Source organism: Hylobates moloch, unplaced genomic scaffold (assembly GCF_009828535.3).
Source record: "Hylobates moloch isolate HMO894 unplaced genomic scaffold, HMol_V3 SCAFFOLD_14, whole genome shotgun sequence".
Taxonomy (NCBI): domain Eukaryota; kingdom Metazoa; phylum Chordata; class Mammalia; order Primates; family Hylobatidae; genus Hylobates; species Hylobates moloch.
Window position 1 is genome coordinate 24294159 of NW_026652289.1, and position 27564 is coordinate 24321722.

General features: G+C 33.1%; 1 protein-coding gene across 3 annotated transcripts in view; it reads right to left on the reverse strand.

Annotated features, from left to right (window-relative positions):
* Positions 1-27564, reverse strand: part of NCAM2 (neural cell adhesion molecule 2) — a 574592-nt gene that overhangs the window by 457813 nt on the left and 89215 nt on the right. The window contains exon 1 of one of the 3 annotated variants that reach the window (XM_032175137.2): positions 14685-14744. The exons of the other annotated variants lie outside the window; for them this stretch is intronic. The gene's annotated coding sequence lies outside the window, so the exon portion shown is untranslated. Of the gene's footprint in view, positions 1-14684; positions 14745-27564 lie in introns of those variants that run through there. 3 annotated transcript variants of the gene reach the window in all.

Consider the following 27564-nt stretch of genomic DNA (forward strand, 5'->3'; position numbering starts at 1 on the left):
TTATTTTTTAATTTTTAATTTTGGTGAGTACATAGTATGAGTATATATTTATGGGGTACATGAGATGTTGATAATCATATCCTGTGAAAGCTAATTCATGCATTTAGCTAACTTTTATATTTAAAATATATAAGCTGTGCATATAAAACAACGCAATTCAAATATTTGAACTTCATTTTTCAAGAGTTTCCAGTCAGTGCAGACCCATATTTAACTGGTCATTCATATTATTAATCTTAACAATGGAATCACACCTTACAACTGGCTTATCTTTATGAAGGCATTTTAAAGCCAAGAATTTTTTCCCCAGTGACATCTACAAGTATATTCCAACCACTGCACAAATTATGACTGATCTTTTCATAGCAACAGTGACCCCAGCAACTAAATAACTTTCATATATGTGATATGTTATGCTATTTTCACAATTATTTAGACATCAGTGGGAAAATATTTGTGTAAAACTAGAAACCATTATCATAACTGTAGTCAATGAAAATACGGACGCTTGCCCACAGAACAGCCTATAGTGATACCTGAGAGTTAGCAAACAGTGGGGTCGATTTATCCTATAAGTTTTTAGATGTACGATCTGATTTATAAACAAATACTTATGATTTATAAGTTTGATTATAAATTCCTGAAATGCTAACATTTTTTGTGCTGGACAGTTTTTCCAATACAGTAAGTAGGGAGGAGATTCATGAGCTATGCCAGTAGGGAATTTTGAATCCTGGTAGAAATGTCCGTATTCTAAAAATCCTAAACCAAGGAATGCAAGAAAATACAGCTCTTCTCTTCTGCAGAACATTATTATTCACAACAAACTAGAATTTGAAAAATCCATCTAATATAGGATTTTCAAATTATAGCCTGCCCTTACAATTTGATAAATTCAATTCACCTTAAAATCCATGTTTTATACAGTGTTCTTATCTATGCTTGACAAAATTGCAACACTTAATTTCATAGCCAGAGCTTTTCAATTAGCATACTCATTTTTGACAGCAATTTGGATGGTAGTGTGACAGCTTCAGTATAGCTTCAAAATTGAAAGCGCCGTCAATGGCCAAATGTATTCTAGATTGCTATTTTTCAACTTTTACAAGAGAAATTAAACCGTGAATGAAATCCAGTTGTATGAAAATCTGGCTTCACTCTGTAGAATTCTTGGGTGAGACTTAAAGCCTGGCACACAGTACATTTTAATAAGTGTTTATTCAAAAAAAAAGTCTTTATGAGTCAAATTACATTTTTCAAATATTTGGTTATGGTTGGGTTGAACAATTTGGTTTTTCAGATGTAAAGACTTTTGTGACATAATACACACAAAAACTATAAACAAAATGAAGAGTGCAGGATTTAAAGAAAAATTACATGTTTAGTTATATATTGCAGCTGCTTTTACTTTAGAGGAAATATATATATGCTTATCGAGTGAAATGTTGGTACTCTAATCCCTACAATGTACACCAAGAATATTCAAATATATATTAATAAACTGTAGAACAAAACTAGATAATATCCAACTGGTACTTTATAAATAAGCTTCTGAAGGACCCAGGATTAAACAAGAAAAATAAATATAATACTTCTCCCACTAGATATAAATTAAATATTGGCAATGACACAGTGCTTGAAGCAAAGTCAGCTCATATCCACTGGGTAGTGTCAAACAGATAAGAATCAAGTCAATAACAAATGCATTTGATTACCAGTTGCTCTTTCTTACTGTCCAACATTTTCTATAAACTACTTTGCGTCCTGAGTTACCACAGTAAGCCACTTCAGGATTAGAGTCTTCCCTTAATGCTAACATGCAGTAAATAAAATATGTTGAAAGTTTTTAGAAGTTATTTTTAATATAATTAAGACCACAAGTATATTTAAATCAAAAGTTAAATAGGAAATTTGGCAACGAAGATAGTTAATATGTAGAGGGAAAAATGTTGGCTGGGAAACGGGGGTGGAATGACACTTTTCGGAAAAAACTGACCTGTCCCTATTCAATAGTGAAACCAAATGAAACATTTTGGAAGCTGTGTGACTACGCCTATTAACCTTGCATGGAAAAAACATCAGATATAGTTTTTGAAGACATGATTTCATTGTGGGCTCTGGTATTATTATTTTGCACTACCATTTACTAGATTTACAGTGCTGGACAGGTCATGTAATCTTTCTGAGCTTCAGTTGTCTAATCTTGCAAGTGAAAACCATTAATCAAAGCTACTCCATGTTGTGATAATGATAAAATAAAATAAAACATGTGAAATGTAAACAGGATTAATAATTACATAAGTAACACACTATTATTATGGCTGTTATTACCGGATGTTTTAAGATGTCCAATAAACCCTAAACAAGATGGATTGGTATCACATAAATATGTAAAGCAGAAATTTCTTACTGATTTTAGATTTGATCTTTGGTCTCTCTCTCTAAAAAGGCAAATATAAAGCAGTATTTTAATGGATAAGATATTTCTTATCACAACTACCTCATACTTCGAATAAACTAAAATTCAATGGGAGAATAATTTTTGAGAAATAGTTTTTATACAACTAAACTGTTTTTCAAAGATTGACTCAGAACAAAAGTATCATGTTAACAATTTTTAAAACATTTGTGACTAACCTATGGTTTATTTGAAAACCAGAGAAATTGATAACTACTAAATCTGTAGTGGTTATCTTTATTCTTTTTTCTTTCCTACATGTCCTGATGTTTTTTTCTTATTAATGATCAGGGTAGTTCTACTTTTTCTCATCATTCTCATGATTTTTTCTTCTGTTCTAATTAATATCAATAGATAAAAATAATGTTTTCTAAAGACCTAAAGATATAAGCATAAAGACTACAAAGGATCTAAAATTATTACTAGGAAGAAAATATTTGGAGAAAATGACAAATGTAATGAAATTAACTTTGTAATATTTCTTATAATAGAAAGTCATAATATAGGTAATGTTTTAGCTTTTTTATGTTTTACATTGTTGTCAACAGTTTTGGATTATTTTTATGTTTAAAAATAATGTTGGCACAAAGAATCTCTAAATAAAGAAAAATCTAAAGAAAGAAACATCATATTTAAATATATTGCCCAGAAATAATCATATTTGGCTGTTCGTTTTTTTTTTTTTTTTTTTGCTTTTGAGACATGTCTCTCATTCTGTTGCACAGGCTGGGGTGCAGAGGTGCAAACACAGCTCGCTGCAGCCTGGAACACCTGGGCTCAGGTGATCTTCCCAGTTCAGCCTCCTGAGTAGCTGGGACTACAGAAGCATGCCACCACACCCAACTAAGTTTTTAAAGTTTTTGTAAAGACTGTGTCTTGCTTTGTTGCTCAGGCTGGTCTCAAATTCCTGGCTTCAAGCTACTGTCCTTTTTTTGGTAAATACTGCCTTTTTACATACACATATACACATACACACCATGAAACAGAACGTGGACATATACAGTTTTACACATACATACACAGATTAATGATAAACATACCATCTTGGAACATGTATTTTAAATATTAAGCCATAAGCAAGATTAATTATATATAACACGATGAGCCTATGAGGTGTTTCCAAGTATCCGCTATTATAAATGGTCTTACAATGAACAATGAGTGTTCATTAATATTGCAAACATTTCTTTGGGAAAAATTTTGCGAAATTCACTCCCTAGATGAAAGCGTATGGACTTTGCAGATTGGCTTTAGAGACTCTATATCAATTTAGTGTCTTATCTACAATAAATGAAAGTGAATAATTTTCCAGTCTTGCCAATGAAGAGTTTTATTAGTCTTTTTAATTTCTCAGGATGAAAAATATGCCATTATTATTAATGTTTTTGCCAATACTAATGAAATTGAGCATCTTTAAAACATTTGCCATTAGTAAATTCATTATTTACTTGCCTTGTATTTTTCTCGTTGATTGTAAGCAATTGCGTATATGAAGAATACCCGTATTTATGGCCAGTTCTGTCTTCCATTGCATCGCAGAACTCTCAACTTGCTTCCATTTTGGCTGTTCTACTTTAATCAATGTCTCATATATACCTGGACAACTCCTTTTAGCTTGACATCCTGATTCATTCTATGCCCCTTTAAACACTATGTACTCCATAATCGATTCATTTTTATTTAAAACAAAGTCAAATAATGTTACATGGACACTTCATAATTTCAGATTACTACCCATTAATTTAAACAGCATTCAAATCCTACTATTGTCTATGAAGTCCTACATCATGTCATTTCATTTCTAACCTCTCTGTTTTGTGTTCATTATCTATTTCTGTAAACATGCTACCTCAAAAATTTGTGTTTACAACAATAAACATTTACTGCTCCATTTTTTTTGAGGGTCGGAAATCTGGAAGAAATTTAGCTAAGCATTTCTGTCTCAGGATGGTTAATGAACTTGCAGTTGGCTAGGGTAGCAACCTCTGAAGACTTGTTTGGGGCTGGGGGATTTGTTCAACCTCTGAAGACTTGTTTGGAGCCGGGAGATTTGTTCTAATCTCACACACAGGGTTGTTGGCAGAGACTTCAGTTTTTCTCCTTGTAAACCTCCCCACTGGGCTGCTCCCAACATGATTTCCCCCAGAGGAAGTGATCAAAGAGAAAACAGCAACAATGAGAGAAGCTACCATTTCTTTTATAGCCTCCAACTCAGAAGTAACAGACCATCAATTCTGCCATATTGTACTGATCACGCAAATCAATCCTGGTACAATGAAAGAACAGACTACCCAAGGCAGAGATCACTAAAGACTCTTAGTAGCTTGTTACCACACCTTGCTAACTGCACCCCACCCACAGGCCCTTCTTTCTCTTTCTTGCATATTCCAAGCTCATTCTTGCCTTAGGAACTTTGCATTAGCTTAAATGCACCCTCTTCGAAAAAAAATTAACCCCTCTAATTCTGTTTACTGACTAGCTGTCTCATTCTCTCTTCTTTACTAAAATATATGCTTCACAAGAGCAAAGAATGTCTACATTGTTCACTGGCGTGCATGAAATAAATGCTTGGCAGATAACAAGTACGAAGTAGAAGTTATTGATATGTTAGCATCTCTATCCATGAGAAAAAAAAAATAGGTACTAGAAAACCTTCTTTAACGTGTATGGCAAATATTTCTTTGTTCTTATTTTTCTATCGTATGTATTTTGCATTCGACATGGAGATATATACAATACATTAATGTATTAATATATACATGTAAATATCTGATTATAACTTGAAAACAACTTACATCTTACAGTGAGGAGGAGGAGAAGGGACGACAACATTTACTGAAAAGATAACATGTCATAAATTTGGAAACTTTATAAAACTATTTTGAGATCATCATAACATACGTATTTTTCACTTGTGGAAATTGAGTTTCAAAAAAGTTAACTTCTCCACAGGCAAAGAAATAATACTGAAAAAGAATCAACTTTTGACCTACAGCCACTGGATATCAAAGACACTCTTCTTTGTTCTTCTACTCTGTAGTGGTAAGCCTGAGTCAATACACTGAAAATTCCACAACCATGATTATTTTCTCATTTGGCATTTTGTTGTCAGATAAATGGTACTAACATGTTTCATTTTCCATCTTTAAACTCTGCATGTTTCTCATCAAGATGTATTGATAATAAATAAGCCATTAACACACAAAAATAAAATGACTAACTTTAGGCAAGGTTCACCTAATTATAAAAACTCTGTTTGTTTCATGACAGCAAGTGCATGCCTACCTTTCATAGTAGCATGACAGTGTAAAACACACAGACATATTTCTAAAAGCAATATTCCATTGTACTGCTCTTAGCATCCAAAAGACAACATAACCAACAAACTGAGCATGCAACACACATATAAAAGTACAGAAGCACTAGGGATTCTTTTTCTCTTGATAGCAATTTTGAAGCTCATTTAGTGCAAACTCTTAATTTCATGGAGATAATGTGGCTATTTCATGTATTCTTAATGTTTACATTTTATATTTTAGAATACATATTTCTCCAGTACATATATACATTCCTCTTAACTAATTGCTCTTATACTGCCTAATAAATTATTCTGTGTGTGCTTTCTGGATTTGTATTTCTCCAGTGTTTGTTTGATGACCATTCCCTTCAAATAATCAGCCTTTTGTTAAGTTCCCTGAGTTTAATTGCAGTTTCACTCAGACCAAGAAATGAAAAGTGTCCAGATCTGGGTTTTGCTCATTTTTTTCTGCTCACTAACAAGTGACTAACCATAAATACTATTAAAGTATTTCTTATTCCATGTTTAAAAATAAGGTGAGATTGCAGGGAATCCATCCTTGGGAGATTTCACCCCCAATAATAGCTGTTTTGTAAAACTTGGACTTTCTACAGCTGCTGGATTTTTGAGTTTCCTAGGAGACTGTAAGCTAGCGTCACTTTCTTAAAAACGATGAAAGCTCTCTTAGTCTGGGTCTATGCCTTGTTGATTCACAAGAATGAATCCTTTCATAAAAAGACTAGACAAGAATGCATGCATTAGGTGATGGGACTTAAAACTATGACAGATTTTATACAGAATTATAAAATCATAAAGCATAATAAGAGATTAGGATATATTACATAATTATAGAAGAGAGTTTTTTTTCATTTGCCTTAATCAACACCTTTCAGGAAAATAACATACAGAGAATGGTGCCCGTCTTTCTGTTTTCTTTCTTTCTAAATAAGTAAATAAATTCTAAAATGAAAAGTAGGTTGATTCACAGAGAGCCTTTTTCAAAGTGTTTAAGAATACATTAATGATATTTTCCACTGGATTTTTTTATAACTGAGCATCATTAATTTTTTAAAAAATCATATGGTAACTCATTTCAAGTATTTTCCTTTCTTTTCTCCCCCCCAAAACTTATCACAGAGCTTTATGCATAGTTAACTAATGAAGAGTGTTCCTGAACTTCATTGATTTTTGATTGCAATTGTTTTGGTTTATAACCATGAGTTATTAGTTAGTTAAATGCCAAAAAATTTTATGAATGATCAATTCACCTTCCCCAAAGATACGTGTATGCTTAGAGGATTCTGTATGCACCCAAAACCTTAATAAAATCTATACCATATATTAAATATAACCTGAGAAATCCTGTATTGTGAGGAGTTAAAAAAATTAAACTACATAAAATTGTCAAGTTGTCACAACCCTTTAAATTAAAAAATATAGGTAAAAATAGTGTTTCTAGTAAAAACTGTAATTTTTTTACAATTTTAAAAGTAAGCTATAATACAAATACATGCAATGATTCACAACCTAAATAAGCATTCCAACAGTCAGGTTTGTTGAGGCCATGATGCAGTAACCTACAATCCTGAAGTGTCCTGTTTTAACACAAGTGTGCATGTTTTACTCTTGCTTCATCTCTGGTTAAGGTCAGCAGGGGGCTCTCTCATCATGGCACTCAGACACTAAGGAAGACAGACCTTCACCTTAACTAGTGCTTCCACAACACCAATGTTGCACAAAGGGCTTCAGACAAGAGGTGACACAAGCTACTCCTACATTTCATTGGCCAAAGCTTGCCACATGCTAGACCCAACAGAAACAGGTTAGCACATATCCAAAAACAGTGAAAGCTGGAAATGCTTGTTAAACACTATTTATAATTGTCAAAGCTATGATTTTCAAGTAGTAGTCTTTTATAAAATCAACAGATGAAAGCATGATTGAGAGACAAAATGATTTTAAGTTAATTTTACTTATTTTGTTCATTTTTTTGTGTGTGTATAGGTCTAAAGGAATTGTTTCCCTCCACTTTTATTCTTCTGGTTACCTCAAATATCAGCAAAGAACACACGACGGTGACCTTTTTGAAAAATGGTTACATTTAAATCCATTATTTATCAATATTAGCTAGTGAATCACAGAAAACTTGCTGTTTTTATCTGTACAACCACTGTGCCATGTTTACTAAATCAGAATGACAGATTTGAAATAAAAGAAAGCTTTAAAGTTACAGCTAGTATGTAGTGAAGATGGAATTTATACATGGGCAGAAAACCAGTTACTTATGTTGACTCTACCTTGATTCTTACGAAAGTATGCTTGAGTCCATGTCAAGGTGGTAGCGTGCACTGTTATGCTTCCAAAAGTAAAAAGTAGTATCTTAAGTTATCAAAATCACAGAATAAAAAACATAAAGGAAATGTAATATAGTTTCTATTTTACATTTAGCTATGATTATGTGTTTGCTATATTTTTACATTTTTCCATGTTCTATCAACATATATTTATTTTCTATTATGTTTACAGCTTATGGATATGTTATTTCTGCATATTAATATCCTAAGGAAAACAGATACCATTTACTATTTATTTGCATAAATCTAAGGTGAAAATTAGGTAATGTATGTGAAAACACTGCATAAGTAGTAAATATAATAGCCTCCCATGAATTAAATATTATTCTCTTCTTTGTAATACCTCACAAAATAGACAATATGATACTTTACATACACAGTGTGTCCTCAAATACCGTATTATTTAGATTTCATTTGGGGAATGCAATTGGGAACATTTAGGCAGAGTCAATAAGTCAATGTAACAGATCAAATTCATTAGAATCTAAGCCTCTAGAAACTGGATCCTAGGAAAGTGCATCTATTTGTAACATTAAGACAGATGAAATGGCACAGAGCTTCCTGAAAGAAGTGTGCTCCCAAGAGAACAGCTATGTCTCTATGCGTACAGGTCTTGCATGGGCAAGGAAGAGGACGAGCAAAATTACTGGGCGAAGTCATAGGCCAGACATCTAAACAGAAAGGGGGTTAAAGGGCAGTGTAAGCACAATGAAAGGCCAAGTACACCCAAAGGCCATATTCACTGGAAGTAGACTCAAGTGTTAGAAATTTAAAACTGCTTTCTACTACTGAAGTAATTGTCTCTTATAAGATTTCCTTCTGCATTATAATAGGAAATGTAACATAGGGAAATATAGGTAAACTCAGTCACTTTTAGCTATTCTATTCTATTTACAATGTCATGCTCCTTTCTCCCCGTTTCTACGTGGCATCATGTTTCCTGGGGCAACCACCTTGTACTTCTTGCTTTGTCTTTCAATACCGGCATCCACAAAGATATGCCTTATCTTGCCCTTGGCTTTTGGGGGGTCACTGACATCTACTCTTGTTGGCCTCCACTGACATGCATATAGCTCCTTTACAGGCTCTTGTCTTCAGTAAATGCAATTTGTAAATCCTTGGTCCCTCTTGATATAATGTCTTTAACCTCATGCATAGATTTCTTTGGGGCTTCTCTTTTTTTGGTCAAATACTAAATGCATGAACTTTACCTTCCTAAAAAGGATGGTCTTCATAAATCAAACATTTTTTAACTGTGGTTTCTGCCACGAATTTTGAAAAATCAATTTTAGACTTGAAAACTAACAATTTGACATTTTCTTTGCTGTATTTGGCTATGTAGGCCTTTTCCTGAAGCAAAACCATGGTCAGTTGGAAAGGCAGAAAGGTTAGAAAGGAAGGAAAAAGACACACTAGAAATAAACACCACAATAATAAACAAACACATGATTTAATTCCTTAATCTGTGCTGATCAACAGAAAGCAAAAGTTAAAAAAGTAAAAAATGGCAATAAACCCAAGTGTCGTGAGTAAGGTACGGTCAGTAGTATAGAAGTAAAGATGACATAACAGGCAGGGTGGGTTAGGTGAATTGGGATAGCTAATATAAATTTCAGGTTCATGAGAAAAAGGGAAAAGCAGGAATACTGACAATACTGCTGTTGACACTTGAAAACCAGCTAAAGCTAACCACCTTCACCATTTTCTTAAAGCCTGATATAAGGTTTGGCTGCGTCCCCACCCAAATCTCATCTTGAAATGTAGCTCCCACAATCCCCACATGTCATGGAAGGGAGCCTGTGAGAGGTAACTGAATTATGGGGTCTGTTACCCTCATGCTGTTCTCATGATAGTGAGTGAGTTTTCACCAGATCTGATGGTTTTATAAGGAGCTTCCCTCCACCCCTTGTTTAGCACTTCTCTCTCTTGCCACCCTGTGAAGAGGGGCCTTCCATCATGATTGTATTTTTCCTGAGGTCTCCCCAGTCATGCAGAACTGTGAGCCAATTAAACCTCTCTTCCTTATAAATTACCTAGTCTCAGGCAGTTCTTTATAGCAGCGTGAGAATGAACTAATACAAAGCCCATCTCATTTATTTGTACCTTTAGCGTAGCTTGCCTGAGCCAGGTGACACCAAAACGAATGATCAGTAAAGGCAAAATGTATAAACTTCAGTACCATTTAAGGCATGATCCAGCATCTACTTTGCTATGCTCTAAAACTGATTATTGATCCTTTGTTTTGCCTTTTTAACTTACTGACTCATTCATTTTGTTTTAGTTTTTCACCCACTTTGAACCTGTGGATAACATCTAACACTTTGAAGGACAGTAGCTCATTAACAGAGGTCCACTGACACACAAGTGAATAAATGAATCCATTGATGGTCATATACCTGGACTTGGTTTCCTCATTTGATTCTTAGCTTTTTATAATTGCTTTCACCAAAACTCATCCCAATCTCATCGCATGTCTGGCCATTTCAGGCAGGAAATTTTCCCTTTATCAGGCTTTGGCAATTGCTTGCTGAATATTGTGGCCTGCATGACACCTTGACTCTGAACAAAATGAAATTTTTAAAAAAAATTGCTTCCATAAGGATATGTACTTAAAAAATGCATCATTTTTTGCCCATCTTCACATACTAGTATAGTTAATAAACATTCAAAGAAAGTTATGAAGAACAGGCCTTCACATTTCCCTGCACATCTTAGAAAATACTTCAGCTTTAGAATTAAGTCAAACTAATTTCACTGCTTAATATATTGAGCCTCAGTTTACTTGTCTATAAAATGGGGATAATACCTCCCTAATAGAGAGGATGTGAACACTAAATATGATATGCATGAAATGTTTAGTCCACTACCTGACATACCATAAAAAATTCAAGAATTAATTGTGTTCCTTCTGGAATGTATTTGGATATGTTTAATATAATATCAGCTTTCAGTAAGAATAATAAAAGTGATTCTCTAAATATTCACACAAAAAATACATCACGTGACAAAACTACTCTATTATGAAGATAGATATAGAAAAAAGATCTAATAGGCTTTTACAGTTGAGAGATACAGTGATATTAAAATTTTGACATTATATATCTTTAAATTTGGATTTACATAGTAATACCAAGGCACATTTTTATAAATATTAGGTTTCCAAAGGTTAACTTCTGAAACATCAAAGCACCAAAATATCAAAATGAAATAAATGTACTCATCCAATAATAATTAACTAACAATAGTTTAAAACTATATATGTACCTTCAATTTTGTAAAATTAAATTCTACATATATGTGTACATTCAACTTCATAAAATTAAATTCTAAGATGTGCCTATCTGAAAGAGATATTCAACTAGCTAAATTCTTTTCATTGTGTTTTGCCATAATAATAAGAAAAACCTACAGTGATTTAACACTGCCTTGTCATTTTAACAAATTTAGATTTAAAAGTGTCACAATTCTGATAAATGTAAAAACATGAGTATATATTAGTATAAATTACAACATAACTATTACTGTCTGAATGTCTGTGTAATGCATGTTTGTGTGAGGCAAATAGACAAAATATTTTATCTATTAAAATATCTACTACGTAATGCCTAATTGTGCATTCAATTAATAAAATACTCATTCCCTCCTGAAAATAGCTAAGAAATCAAAGAACACTGAAGATTTCAGTATTGTCATAGGGAAAAAAATTCATGTTGTAAATATCATTATTCATTAATTATACAAAATTGAATTAAATATTTATGAAAATGAAATAAATTACTAGTAAGAATTCCAATTTGAATAAACTTAGCCTCAGAAATATACTTGTACTTTTTTTTATTTCTAAGGCTACACATTTTTTATTCCATCATTTGCACCTGGAAAATAATACAGTTTTCAACAGAAAAAATATTTTGAATGTGATTTAAATTTCACAAGAAAATGGGATATTATTTTCTGTGCTCTTAGTAGTTTCTGTTGCAAAGCTAAATAATAATCATATATAACAATACAAAATATTAATTTCATATGTCACACTGCTTTTTTTCTAGCAGATTATAAATAACTTAAATTTTATGTTCTTAACTTGTAAAATTAAGTACATCTTAAGATTCGCTACAATTGTAATAATTCTCCATTATCTGTAGACTCCAAAGCAGAATCTAAGCACAAAGTATGATCTTTCTGTGATTGATTATGATACCTCATCATTTAGATAAATGTTACCACAGAAGCTGCCATTTCCTTTGTCTTTTAATGTCCTTTAAATGTCCTTCATTTTGGTTAAATGATGAAAAATGAAAAGAAATTTGAAAAAAATGAAATGGGCTTTTGAATGCTTGAAAAACACTATATTTTGCAATAATTACTGTCCTATTTTTTCATTATAATAATTTAGAGTTTAAAGATATAGTTAAGATCAAATCTTTTGGGGAATTTCAGTTATAATAAGTAGTAACTTCAACTGAAATAAATAATATATTCTCCTATTACTAAATGAAATATTATTAGCTCATTAAATGAATACTTAAACCACAGAATGGGTTATAAAATGAACAGCAGAAGATGAATCAGGAGTGACAAAGGTTAACATCCACTGTAGAATTTCACTCATGGAAACATATTTAGGAGCATGGCAAATGCGCACCTGGTAAAGCATAACTTGATTAATTATAGCCAGCATGAATTCAGGCAGGGGAGGTCATGCTTAACAAACCTATTACAATGCTTTGAAGTTATTACTGCCAAAATAATTCAAATTCAATTCATAAAGTCTAGTTAGACTTTAAAAAAGCTTTGGATGAGGATCTATCACACAGTATTAATAGGTAAATTAAATACCATGTAATGGGAACTAAAATGAATTAGGATAGCAGAGTATTTTTAGAAGAGACAGTAATAACATCAGGATGAAAATATTTCAAACAAAAAAATATATAATGAGATAAAAGCTGTGAAAATCTGTGTTCTCAACGACAATAGAGAAAAATTAGTATGGCTATATATGAAACAATATATAGTTCTGACTATATTATAAACCCTGACTTGGAGAATAATAACTATATAGAAACATTATAGTCTACAGAGAAACTGGTATTTTGAATGATAATTATTTTCTAGTTGTAGGATGATGAATGCACATTAAATAAAGCCCCAAAAAGAAATATTGATACACAGCTCATCACTTATGCCAAAGAAATGCAAAATAATATTACAAATGTCTAAAAGAATGGATTTCTCAAGATATTTAACAGAGAGGTCCTAACATAAAGCATAAATGAATGTAATCTATTAACAGAAGTCTAGTTAATACAACCATATTTAGAAACTATTTCCTATACTAAAATTTATTTTTAAAATAGATCTAAAATTTACAACTTTCAGTTGATAAACCTGTAATGATTTATAGAACACCTGTGATTGGCAATGCAATAGAAACTTTAGAATCACACACTTGTATTAAACCTAAATTCTTATATATACAATTACATTTAATATCTACATATTGCAATTTAATATTATATTTAATGTAAGTTCTACATGATTTTTGAAACTACATAATAAGATAGTTTAATCATTTCTTAGTTGGCAAAGAAAAAGTTTCCTTTCTTTAGTCACCAAAAGCACACCCTCTAATAATGAAACAATTAAAACATATGCTTGTATGCACTTACACACATATATACACACACAATGGATAAGATCAGTCATGTATAGAAGTAAACAAAAAATATTGTGCATAAACTTGTTCTTGTTGAAGTCTAGACATGTTGGTGATGAAAGTGGGCTGTGTTTCAACCTTTCAAACAGTCCTGTGTGTATTCTTATGAAAACAAGCTTTGATTTGGCTGATGTAAAGAAGGTGTAATCTGACCCAATCATATAGCAATATGTCTAGAAAGAGCAAATGAAGCTAGTTATTAGAGAACAAAATATGCAAAAAAAGTTTAATAGAAAGAATATGTTTAGCGCATTTCCTGTACTAATCAATACTCAGTAATAACTGACAGTGCTCAACTAAACGTCAGTGTATGTAAGTGCTTATTAGCTGATTTAAATTAATTTCTATATTATTGATAATACATTATTATTATTATAAATTATTGCTTTATAGAAACAGAGAGGTTAAGTACCAGGTACATTGTACAGTAAATAAATTGTGAAGTTAGGATTTGAACAAAGGCATCATGGCTCTAAAGCAATGCTGCCTGATAACACAATGTGAGCCACATATGCAATTTTAAGGTTTCTGTAGCCATATTTTTAAAAGTAAAAAATATAAATATGAAATTAATTTTAATAATATATGTGTTTAGACCAATATATCTGAGTAATATAATTCCAGCATATGCTCAAGAAAAAATTATTGAAGCTTTTACATTAGTTTTTTGTTTTTTCATAGTAGTCTTCGAAATCCAGCAGTTACATCTCAATTGCAACTAGCCAAATTTCAAGTGCTTGATAGTTCATATATGGCTAATGGCTATCATTGGGATGTATTACCTTAGAATATGGGCTTTAAGGTATTAATCACAGTTCCTCTCAAGAGAGCTATTAAATAGGAACATTTACTCACATTTTTACTCTTGATTCAAGCCCTTCAAATGATCAACTGAAGACAGAACTGGGGTTCCTATCTGGGAAAGCACGTCCTATAAACCAAACATGGAACTTTTATTCAATTCTGGGTTATATTTGTGATTGTCAATTCAAAATTTTTATTTGGCTTATCAATTGCTTTCTTGCTCTTTTGATTAGAATAAAGCAGTCTCAGAAGGTCTGGTAAACAATGACTGTCCTGATGTAACAGTGTTTCTGGACCTACAAAGCTGCAGACACTTTCTTGCACAAACAGCCTTGGTGGATCTGAAACAGCCAGCTTATTTTTTCTGCTCACTCAGCAGATAGCTATTAGGTATCCAAGTTTGTGCAGTGTAAATAGGACCATTTATTGAAATTTTTACGCAGTTATAAAATATAGAAAGTCTATATTTAAAATAGTAAGCATATAAAAAAGTATCTCTGTTAAAAAATATGTAGTTTTACATTTGTCCACATATAATAAAATGACCAATATCCATAACCAATAATAAAAACAGTCCTCAATTTTGCAGTTCTAAAATGCATGAAACTCGTTTCTACTGTTTAGTGAAATAATACCTGCTTCCCATAACACATTTCAAATTTCAGTTACTACGGTATATTGACTATACTGGCATAAAGTACAAATTTCACTGCCAACTCTTCAGCACATGGATTATTATATAAATAACAGATGCTTATCATGACCAATGACTAATCACCTCACTTCTTCATAGTCTGTTTTTGATTGGCTGCTGAGCATGCATTCAATTCACCGGCAGAAGGGAAAGCCTGTGGTTGCCTTACCTCTTTGTTTCCCAGTGAAAAACCCACGTGATATTTATCAAAAATGTATAATGAAAGAAGGAATTGGCCGACAAAAATAAAAGTTCAAGGGAGAAACTAAAAGTGATAATGCTGTAAGTGAAACTGAAATCAAAGGTAAATGGAGTTATGGAAGAAATAACTGGCTTAGGGATGTTGACACTGTCTCCATTACAGACGCTTTAAGATAGAAAGCCAGAGAAAATTGGTTAAGGCTGACATTGGCATAAATGAGAAATCTGGTTGTAACAAATAAAGATATAGACATTCCAGATGAAGTAATGCCAACAAAAAAACTGAACATTAAATAAACATTTGCAAATAAAGATGTAGACATTCCAGATGAAGTAACACCAACACACAAAAAAAATTAAATAAACACTTGCAGATATTCCATGACATTAAAAGAGTAAAGAATAAAGGCTGGGCGCGGTGGCTCAAGCCTGTAATCCTAGCACTTTGGGAGGCCGAGGTAGGCGGATCACGAGGTCAGGAGTTCGAGACCAACCTGGCCAACATAGTGAAACCCTGTCTCTACTGAAAATACAAAAAAATTAGCAGGGCGTGGTGGCGGGCGCCTGTAGTCCCAGCTACTCGGGAGGCTGAGGCAGGAGAATGGCATGAACCCGGAATGTGGAGCTTGCAGTGAGCCGCGATGGTGCCACTGCACTCCAGCCTGGGGGACAGAGCCAGACTCTGTCTCAAAAAAAAAAAAAAAAAAAAAGAATAAAATGTTGGAACCTGATCCAAACTTAGAAAGATACATAACAATCGAACAAGGCACAGAAAAGACTCTTGCTTGTGGTATCAATAATAAATGATACTAGGAGAAGGGAAACACTACTTCAACTATTATTGATAAGAATTTTACAAAGAAAAAAACGTTTTAATTCTCAATATTTCTAATGTTTTAGAGTATTAAATACATATTAGTTTTTTATCTTTCTACACATTTCTAAGAGGAATAAATGTTTTAATGCTTTGATATGAATTTTAAATGTCATAGAACAATTGTAAGTTTTCAAATGATTTGTTTACACAGTTTTAATTTGCACTGCCACTTTAACAATCCACTACTGTGCAAAGTGAGGGCTGTCGGTATGCACTTTCAGAGATCGTTAATATCTAGTGAAAATGTAATAAATTTACATATGCAAATAAAGCACTTTGAAAATTAAAAATATATATATATAACATTTAAAGTCAAAAACTTATCTTTTCCAAAATAAAGAAAACTGCAACAACCTAGCAAGGTTACCCTTGCTCACAAGAATGTGTGGCATTATCCAAGGTATTAATTGAAATTAACAATAATAGTTAAGAGGTTTTCTGGAAGACAAAGACAAAATAAATGAAGGCTCTCCATGGATCGTCCCATTGGGTAATTGAGGTCTTTCCTGTTTCTCGTAAACAGATGTTCTGTTATTACTTTTGATACATATCTGACTCAATAGTTTCTTCTTTCTTATCTCTCATTCTCAATTCACTTAAAATTATACATATAGTAATATTCAACAGCCAACCCTTAACGGTTCCTCTGCATGAGGTACTGGGCTAGATTTGTAATATAAAGGGAGATGAATAAAACACAGCTCACGGAAAGATACTTCAGGAAAGCTAATAGTTGTGAGAAATATGAAAGTAAAAGTTGATATGCAATTTTTCCAAAATAGGTGATAATCAAATACTTAGTATTTTCCGATTTACTGTTTTTATTATATTCACACGCCCTTGCTTCTAGTTATTTTTTCTGAGGTATTCAATATATTCATTCCTTATAAAAATAAGCATATATTTAAAGTATCTTGTCATCTTTTCTTCCTTAAAGAACTTATTTAGCCTCACTTACTTATTTTCCCTCCATACTTACTTTTTGGACATGCACTTCATCTGTATCCTTCAAGATTTTTTTTCCTGCTTTTTTTTTAAAGGTAAAATTATCTGTGTCTTTAGATAGAAAGATAGGTAGCTAGCTAGCTAGATAGAAAGATGACAGATCAAGATGTAACTTTAAATCGCTTTTACAATATTACATACATTTACCATAATCAATAATCAATTACACTAGCACTTTGGTTTTATTATCAACAGTCTCTGGTATGTATGTGTTTAAATTTTTTCCTTGGATCTTTTCCTTGGATTAAGGTCACCTGTGATTTGCATTGAAAATGTGTCCACAAATGAAGATTAAACTGGAGCACGTATGCATTGAAGGAATCAATTTGTTGATTTATATTATTTAACAATTAAGCTGAACTCTATTTTAGAACAGATACATAACTTACTATTTAAAAACATAAGCCATAACCTGACTTGACTTTACATTTCTTGAAGACACTGTAAGACAGCAGCACCACTTGTGGGAATATTTATAATATTTGACTAATCAACTATTAACTGATCTATATATAGAGAAAGCTAATTAATTAACTCCAGTTTAGTGAATATCAATGTTCAGAGGAACTTAAAACTCTTTTAAAAGTCAACAATTATGCTTTTAATATATACCAATATTCTTCATTATGCACTGATTGTGATTAATGTCCCTATGGAATTTTTTCAATTAGAAATGTTTAATTCAAATTTTCTTAAATCTTCATAGGTAATCTACCTTTTGAGAATTAAGTCTTTAAACATGACCCACTTACATCGTTATGTAAGCCTTCCTATAATGTCATATCTAAAATCCTTGCAGAAAGTTATCCCTGTAAATATACATGATTTTTACAGTTCAAAACAAAACACTACATACATTTATTCTGAGAACGTATTTAGAAATGTTGACATAACTGAAATTCATAAAATCACATTAAATGCTGTACTCCAGTAAAATTTCAATTTATTGAATTACACATGCAAATCTATATAACAGTTTATCTAGAAGATAAATCATAGTTTAAACTAGATAAATAGTTCATCTTCTAGATAAACTATTATACTCAATGTCTGAGTATATTGTTTAGCTTTTAGGTAACCAAAAATGCTCAAAGATTAACTGTCCTTATATCACCTTTTCTGAAGGATGTTTTAGGGCATACTATTTCCATCTTTTTCCTGGTACATTTTCTTCTTGAACGATCCAGTTGAGGATGTATTTTCTATGTTGTTTGCGTGTCTTTCAAACAATTTGATTTCTCTTTCATTTCAAATGGATATTTGTGTATACAGACTGACAATAAACATTTGAATTTTGTTTTCATTCATCAACAAATTTTAATTTTCAAGTTCTGATTTTTTTCAATATTCAGCATGTACAGCCTAGTATTCAACTGCAATTCCCTAGCATCGAGTGTGTCAAATATATAATCAAGATCAAGTACACAATTTGTGTCAAAATGAGACACTGGATCTCCTCTCATGGACATGAACATACCCCTGGAAACAAAATAAATATAAATTTGCAATTATCAATTTGATGAGAGATAAAAAATAATTCTTAGAAAAGAGGCATTTGACCCACTCAGAGAAATTTACTTGAGGAAAATGTTTCCTTGAGAAAATTACACTTTAGATAAAATGTAAACAAACGAAGGAAAGTGTGAGTATTCTAGGCCAAGAAGCACAAATGAAAAAAGGGACTGGAAAAAAGGGCAGTAATTTAGAGCCTAGACTCCAGGGTCAGTAACAAAGAGAAAGATGCTGCTGGGTTTGGAGGCAGAAATGAGGCACTGCAGACAAAAAACATCAAGGGAATTATTGTTACATTAAGATGCTTATGACTTCACCCCAAGACTAATGAGAAGTCACTATTTTTTTAAGCAGAAAAAATCTGGTATAATCACACCTGCAATTCTAGAATGGATGTGGACAGTTACAAGGTTACTACAGCATGGTGGCTTACACTGTGATGCAAGTTTTAAAGATGGAAAAAAAGTGAATGGTAACCAAAGACAATTTTCTTTAACAGGCCAAATCTGCCTGATTTGTTAATAAATTTTTTGAGTAGGTGATGTCAACGATAATGCCAAGATGTCAATTTGGACAATGGATGAATGGACTCGCTGTTCACAGACGTAAATGTTAGAAGACGAGAGGTCTGAGGATGGCAGTGAATTGCACATGCTCACTCTTGGATTAATGACAATGTCCAATAGCATCTGTAACTGGGATCCCTAATAAGACAAGATAAAGGGACAGTTCCCTAAAGAAGAGGTATTCTATTTCCAGGAGGCAGAAAAGGGTGAAGAGACAAAAGAAGTCTCCACACAGGAGACAGTTGGCAGACTCTCTGTCTGCCTTCCTGTCATTCACATCCTTTGCCTGTTCTTAAGCATCACCTTATTCAAACCTTGACCCAATTTATTATTCTTATTAAATAATTTACCGGGACATAACAAATTGTCTTCCTGATCTTCCTCTGATCCCTATATTTACTGATCTCTTTGGGTTTGACAAAGTTATGAAGGTCATGAAAAAATTTAAAAAGACTCAGGCAATGTCAGGTTACTGATATTCTACTCATGGTTGCAAAAATTCTATAGAACATTTGAAAACTTACATTGTTAGCTTTGTTCTAGTATTTTGTATAATTACTAATAAAATTTTGCTTAACAAATGACATTCACAGAAAAATATTTATAAAAGAGATATAAATACATTATTTTATATTATATACTAATTGAGCTATGTAGCATTTCAACATCTTTGAAACACGTCTACAGTATGTAATTATGTATCACATTTATATACATGTCTGAGCTAGGAATCAAGACACTCAAGTTCTTGTCCTAGATTTTGCAGCATATTTCACTCCTTTGTCGTCATATTTTGTTTTCCACTTAGAAATATTTTGTCAACAATTTGATATTCAGTTGACATAATATTAGTATTCAGAAAAATGTAACTCACTTGTGTGGCTTCTACTAGTATCAAAGCAGGTAGTTTCTATGAGTCACCATTGTTTAAAATAAAAATAATTATTCATGCTAATAAATATTCATATGTATAACTGACAGATAAAATTAATAATATTATTCATTCAGTAAATTCTTCTAAACTAGCCATAGAATTTGTATTATAGAAAGATAAAATAAATATGTATTATTTTTAATATTTAAATTTATATTCCACCCAAATGAAATTATTATAAGAAATCTACTTAAATTCATAAATCATTAGATTAATGATATTTCAGAGTTTTCCTCCCTTTAAAGTTTTGTGTCTACCACATAAAACTGTTTAACAAAGCTGAGAGAGTATATTTTAAGTAACTCTTAGTCAAGAGTTCTAACCATTCACTTATTTCACTTCAATAAAGAGACCCTTGTGATCACAGGCAATTTCTTCATGTATCACAGAGAACTTAGTACAAGGTCTACCCATTCCATACACAAATAAATATTTCTAACAGAAATTCACTCATTGATTCATTCATTTGTTTCTTTTCAAATATTTATTAAGCACCAACTTTGTCAGGCCCTCTTTTAAGTACTAAAAACAGAGGTATCTAAAACCGAGCCCCTACTTAATGTAGAGTACAAAAATGGATATTGGCTTTTAAGATGTCACTGTGAACATTTTCACAGCATTTTATTTAAAAAAAGTAAAAGGAGGTGTATTTTTTTTAAAAAACTATTTTCTAATATTGAAACTTAATTACAGGAATAAATTACATTCTATATTTTTATATCAGTGCTCTATTTTGGTTTCAGGTAATTATGAGGCTAATTAGTATACTTGAAAGTAATGTACAGTTTCAAATCTCTTTCTTAGATTAGTAACTGAGTAGAACCTGGAATCATATTTGTTATCCTCAGTAAAGGATCCATGTAATCCTTATCCATGCAAGACAGGCCTTGCTCCTCCTTGCCTTCTGCCATGATTCTGAGGCCTTCCCAGCCATGTGGAACTGTAAGTCCAATTAAACCTTTTTTGTGAATTGCCCAGTCTTGGGTTTATCTTATCAGCATCGTGAAAACTGACTAACACATATGTATTAAAAAATCACTATGTACTTTAATGAACATCGACAATTTTTGTGTTTCAATTTTAAAAAATTGAAAAAAAGATAGGTTACAGGCACATTTGGAAGTGAGCAATAGGGATGAAAAATTTCCAAGATGGCAGAAAAATAACCCAGAAGTAGGTTGTGTATCTAATGCATAGAATAAAAAAAGACTGTAATAATAAGTTACAGCAGAACTATATAATTACATAATAAAATCACCTTCAACTATGTACTACTAACAAAAACAAACAAATTAAAAACCTCAGTGAGCAGTGTCATGTAATTTTTAAGCTTGGATATCATTCATTCATGCAACACACAGTATTGAGAACCAATTATGTATGTGCCAAGCATCGAACTCAGATTGGGGAAACAACATGAACAAGAGACCAAAGGTCTCTTCTTTCAAATAACTAACATCCTGGTGGCAAAAGACATTGAGTAAACAAATAAACCAGTGAAATAACTTACAGACATCCAATGCTAGTGAATGCTCTGGAGAAAAGCACTAATGAGGAGAATTTGGGGGTGGGGTTGTGGTCTATTGATTAATGGTTTTCATCAGGGAAGCCCAGATTCTTAAAATGACATTTGAGAAATAGATTGGGACAGGTAAGACAGCAAGCCTGGCACATATCTGAGGCAAGAATACTGAGGCAGAGTTTTTCTAGAGGGTTGAAGAAATTGCAAGCTTGCAGGGGTGGCTAGACATACATTTCCAAAAGAACAACTAAGTGAGGTGCTCTCAAAAAGCTTGTAAGGTACTGGCTTTTATTCCTGAGTAGGAAAGAGAGAAGCCACTGGAGAAACAAATAGTTTCAACTTAAGTTTTAAATGAGACACTCTAGCTGCTGTATAGATATACACACTGGGGGCAGAGTGGTGAAGGCAGGAACCATTATAGCTAAAATAGGCAAGGGATATTTCTTGAAAAGGAAGTAAGATATATCTACTGATGGCAGTGCTTGGTTTTTTACCATCAAGAGTTTTGTTTAGATGTCACTATTCCTAGAAAATAACAAGAATAAAACTGACCATATTCATATTCACTCTTTGACATGCAGATTTTTAAAACTGATGGGCCCCTAGGCCTATTGACATTTTCAGTATGTTTTAGTGTTCCCAGAAAGTATTTAAAAAAGCTGAATTAGACAATAAGTTTTTAAAATTAAGAACTTCTCCATTAAAAATCTGCATATTTTTAATATTTTAAAAAGTCAGCATATCTGACAAGAATAGATAAGAGAAAAGCAGTGCTTCTTAACCTTGAATGTGCACACACATCACTGGGAAGATTGTGAAAGGCAGATTCTGATTCAGTGATTCTGGGGTGGGGCCTGAGATTCTGCATTTCCATCAATGTCCAGTTGCTGCCAATGCCGCAGGTCCTAGGTCCATGCTTTGAGTAGAAAGTCGTTGCAGGGTAGTTGTGGTTTCCATTCCCCACCTCCAGTCCTTGCATCCCTATCTATTTGTTGTTGGTGTGGCTGGGTGACTGTGTTGGTGTTCGTTGGCTTTTGAGTTTGTATTCCCTGCTTTTACGATATGATCTCTTGGATAAAATAAGTAAATAGAGTGGCCATTTTTAAATCAGGAATTTCTGTTCCATGCACACAAGCCATATATGTATAAACTCAGAAGAAATAATACTATTATGTTTTTTACCATTCATACATCGGTAGCTGATTTTCAGAAACACATGGCCAAACAGCTTAAATGCACTTGGTAAAGAGTCATGGTAGATCTCAGCGCAGGATGCAATGAAGGAGGGGCAGGTGGCACAATCACTGAACCATATAAACATAGAGAAAACAGAAGAGAAAGCAGAGAGCAGTTGCTTTAGATGTCAGGCACACACAGGCTCAAATCCCAGATAAAGTCGTTCTGGCACAGGCATTTAGTTTCAGTTTGAAATAGATGTTCAGAGAAATATTCAGCCTTGCCGCGTCAATATTTGTAGTGAGAGAGCTCATGGAACTAAGAGGAAAAAAGTGTGGTTTTTAAAAATTTGATTTTTTTTATTGTGGGTTTGATTGCCACTAATAGCCAGCAGATGGTATAGACATATTAGGAAGAGAAAATTCTCATAGGTTTCGGCCCAAAATAATCACTTATATATACTTTAAATTGCATCATAACTTGGAGAACAGCAAAATTCTTTTCGATGAAATTTTTCAATAATAAAAATAATTTTAAAGGCAGTTTTATTTACTAGCAATAATTGTTCCCAAATATTTCTATTGGGGTAATTTTTTAATCACATTTTCAAATAAAGAATCTATTTTCTTACAAAGTATAAGTTCTCCGAAGTAATCCTTGTATTCAGTGGAAGTATGGCCAGATTTGCTAAAAACGAAAACAGAACAAACAAAAAACAACTAAAAATAATGATTGACATAATGTAGCTAAATACCAAAATTGTAAACCTATGATCCCTGAAGCCTGAAAAACAGTACCTAAGAATGTGAATGTCTCTTTTTTTTTTTTTTTTGAGACGGAGTTTCACTCTGTCACCCAGGCTGGAGTGCAGTGGCCCAATCTGGCTCACTGCAAGCTCCGCCTCCCAAGTTCAAGACATTCTCCTGCCTCAGCCTCCTGAGTAGCTGGGACTACAGGCACCTGCCACCATGCCCAGCTAATTTTTTTTTGTATTTTTAGTAGAGACTCGGTCTCGATCTCCTGACCTCATGATCTGCCTGCCTCGACCTCCCAAATTGCTGGGATTACAGGCGTGAGCCACCGCGCCTAGCCCCAAGAATGTCTCTTCTTAAGACTGGAAAGGCTCAATTAAGTTTGCCAAGCCCTGAATGTCAAAGTCAACAACCCCCCATATTTGATCCTGAAGAAAGAAATCATAAACACAAAATCTGGAATGCACGTCTATATGAAATTTGTCTGCATGCAACATTATAGATTACGGAGGTTGTTATATGTGGTTTGAACTTTTCCTTTATGTGAAAATTTGAGGAAACAAAATTGCCATCATGTTTTTAATTCATTCTCACTAGATGTAATGAATCCCAACGCAGCACATTTTCTTAAAAACCTACAGCCATATATACAATTATATATAATTTAAATACAGTTATTGAAGATGCTTAATTTGATGTTAAGAATAGTAGTATATTAAACAATTCTATTAATATATGAATTACAATTATGGCATAACCTAATATCTGGCTTTGCATTATTTCAATTTTTATTAACAAATGCTTGGCTTAAAAAGGATACGATGCTCGCCCTAAAGTGATCTAGATTTAGCATATTTTCTTTACATTTGGATTGATTATTAATGCAGTTTATATTTAACTGTTTGAAAGCTATTAATTGTATACACAAATTTAAAGCATTTTATCATTATTTAATATAGCATCATATACTAGCCATATGCAATAACAGTTCCACATCATTCTATAAGATTCCAATATATAAAACACATGAGAAAATATTTATTTCAAGGTGATTTACAGAGCTTATGTGTATTTGAATGGTGATATTCAGATAGTATGGATAAAGTCAATTCCCTATGTGATCACACAACAATTGATCATACCCAGTACCAGATTTGCCAGAGATTATGTTAAGCAGACCTTCATTATTTCAGCCTTCCAGGGGCCAAATCCAGAGCCAAACAGAAGACTGTTCTGAATTGCAAGGCCAGGATCTAAATGAGATGCATCCTTAGTACCTTATGCAATAAACTCACCGTTTCCTCTCTCTTTGCATGCCCATTCCTGTCTGTGACCCAGAGTGCTATATCTCCCAGTGGTCCCAACAAGAAACAGATGCCACACTCAAATTAAGATAACACCTTATTTACAAAGGGACTAATTACAAAGTTTTGGGCAAGCTACAGAAGAACCACAAGGGAGAGGTCAGGGACCAGAGATAGCACCAGAAAAGCTGTTGCAACTCCTTAGTCCAAAGGACCAATAGGAGAACAGGTTATCAGAACCCAGGAGGAGAAAGAGTTGTGTGGACTGTGCTCTGATCAGAGCAGCAGTGACAGTAGATGAGGACACAACCTCAAACAGGGAGCTAGGAGAAAAATACTCAGACCTTTTTCTTCTCCTTGGTCTCACGACTTGGCTCACCATTGGCCAATCTCAATTGGCAAAAATACAAGTCAGTTTCGTGAAGCAAGTGCACAGTACAGGAGACAGTAGATGAAATCCAAAGGGGCAAACAGAAAACAGACAGCATAAATCCTAGGCAGAATGTGGAGATTATCTTTGACTGTTTTTACAAACTGACATTTCTTTTCTAATGCTAGTGATTACCATGAAAGGACTTAAGGGAAAATATACAACACACAACACACACACACACACACACACACACACATAATCTTAAAGATAATATAAACTTTCATGTCATTCTTGTCACCTTTCTGGGAAGACAGGTTACAATGTTAGATATGTCTACAAAACGATCAATATCACTATCAAAAGGATAGAGTTATTTCTGTATTTGTAAAAAAAAGATAAAATTCAATTTGAAAAAATCCTAGCAAGACATAATAAGTACACTGAATAAAATTGTGAAGATTAAGAATAGGAAGAAAATCACACACACAAACCCTTGCATTCAAACTGAAATCTCTTAAACCATAATCTTTGCAGTTTTCACACAAATACAAGTTTGGCCTGCCACACACGTTCTGGTTAAATTAATTGTCCATTTCATTTAGGACTCACATTTCAGTACCCCAAAACCATTCTTTTTTAAAAATACTTCAAAAAGTCTAATTACCATTTATGATGTTGTTACATTTTGCTACACTGAAAAATATTTCATTTCTCTTGATGGTTCTAATCTCTGAAGTACCCTAAAGTCAACTCTCTATGTATGTCAGGCCTTACTTTACACAAATAAAATGGTGTCAGGGATAAACTTTCTCTGACCGTGTATGCTATAGCATATATTTTGAACAGATGTCTTCTGTATGCCTGTGATTCTGCCAATTATATAGTCCCTTTCATGTAAATACAAATGTAAATGTAAAATGTGTAAATGGTTATGAATAGACTCTCATGTCTGCAAAACAAGCTGTTGAATCAAAGGATAAAATGCCCTTCAGTTAAATTGTCCTTCTTTTGTTTTTCCTCTGTGTCACCAAAGTCGTCTTCTGTTTCAAGATTGTCTTTTATATTTCATGGTCATGCAAAGCATCCATCGCTATCTCAGCATCAGTGATATTAGGTGACACATCATCTTCCTGATTTCCCTCACTTTTTATCTCTTTTACAGGAAATGTGTGGACTGATTACAAAGAACATTCTATCTCATGTAAAGAATGTGTCCCATTTTACACTTGAGTCACATGGGAAAGCCTTCAATGTATTCCTGTAACAAGGTTATGCTGCAAATGAAATATTAGAATCCCTTAATACTTTTCTTTAAATAAATCTAAGCACATTAAGTTAAATCTGAAAGTCTTACATAGTTTCTGCAGTGCTTAATAAATTTATTTCCTCCTATGATTTTCTCTAATATACAATATATGCTGAATAATATTTGCTCCCAGATTGAAAGCAGCGAGGTGATATTAACTTCCAAGAAAATAGCAATAAACAACTGGAAACTAATCTTTATTCATTGTTGGAAGAGTCTTTAATGACATCTTCACATGCCTTTAGAAAGCTGTAATCACTCACACCCTAGCAGAAAGGGCACACTAGTGTTCCACATCCTGGGGCCCCATGTCTCCAACCACGACGGCTAGAATGGTGATGAAAATTTGATGAGAAAGAAGCCCATCCAGAGATTGAACAGCAGCTTTTGGCTCATGAGCCCAGCTGGACAAGTGAGAAGTCAGGCAAAACGAGGATGAAATAGCAACATGGCTGGAACTGAAATATAAGAGGCCAGTATAAGCTGAGGAACCCAGCCAGTGGAGAGAGAACCAGAGCAGATGTGCAGAGGGCAAAGTTCCATGACAGAAAGGGCAGGGAGGGTAGCGGGAAGAGAGTGCCCAATCTGGCAGGTTGCCATGCACTAAGTTCTTTATCCAGGTTCCTGAGTGCATGCATCCTTTCAAGAAACTCCCTTTTTGAAGGAAGTTAAATTAAGAAACTCTCCATTCTTTATAATTAAAAAAAAA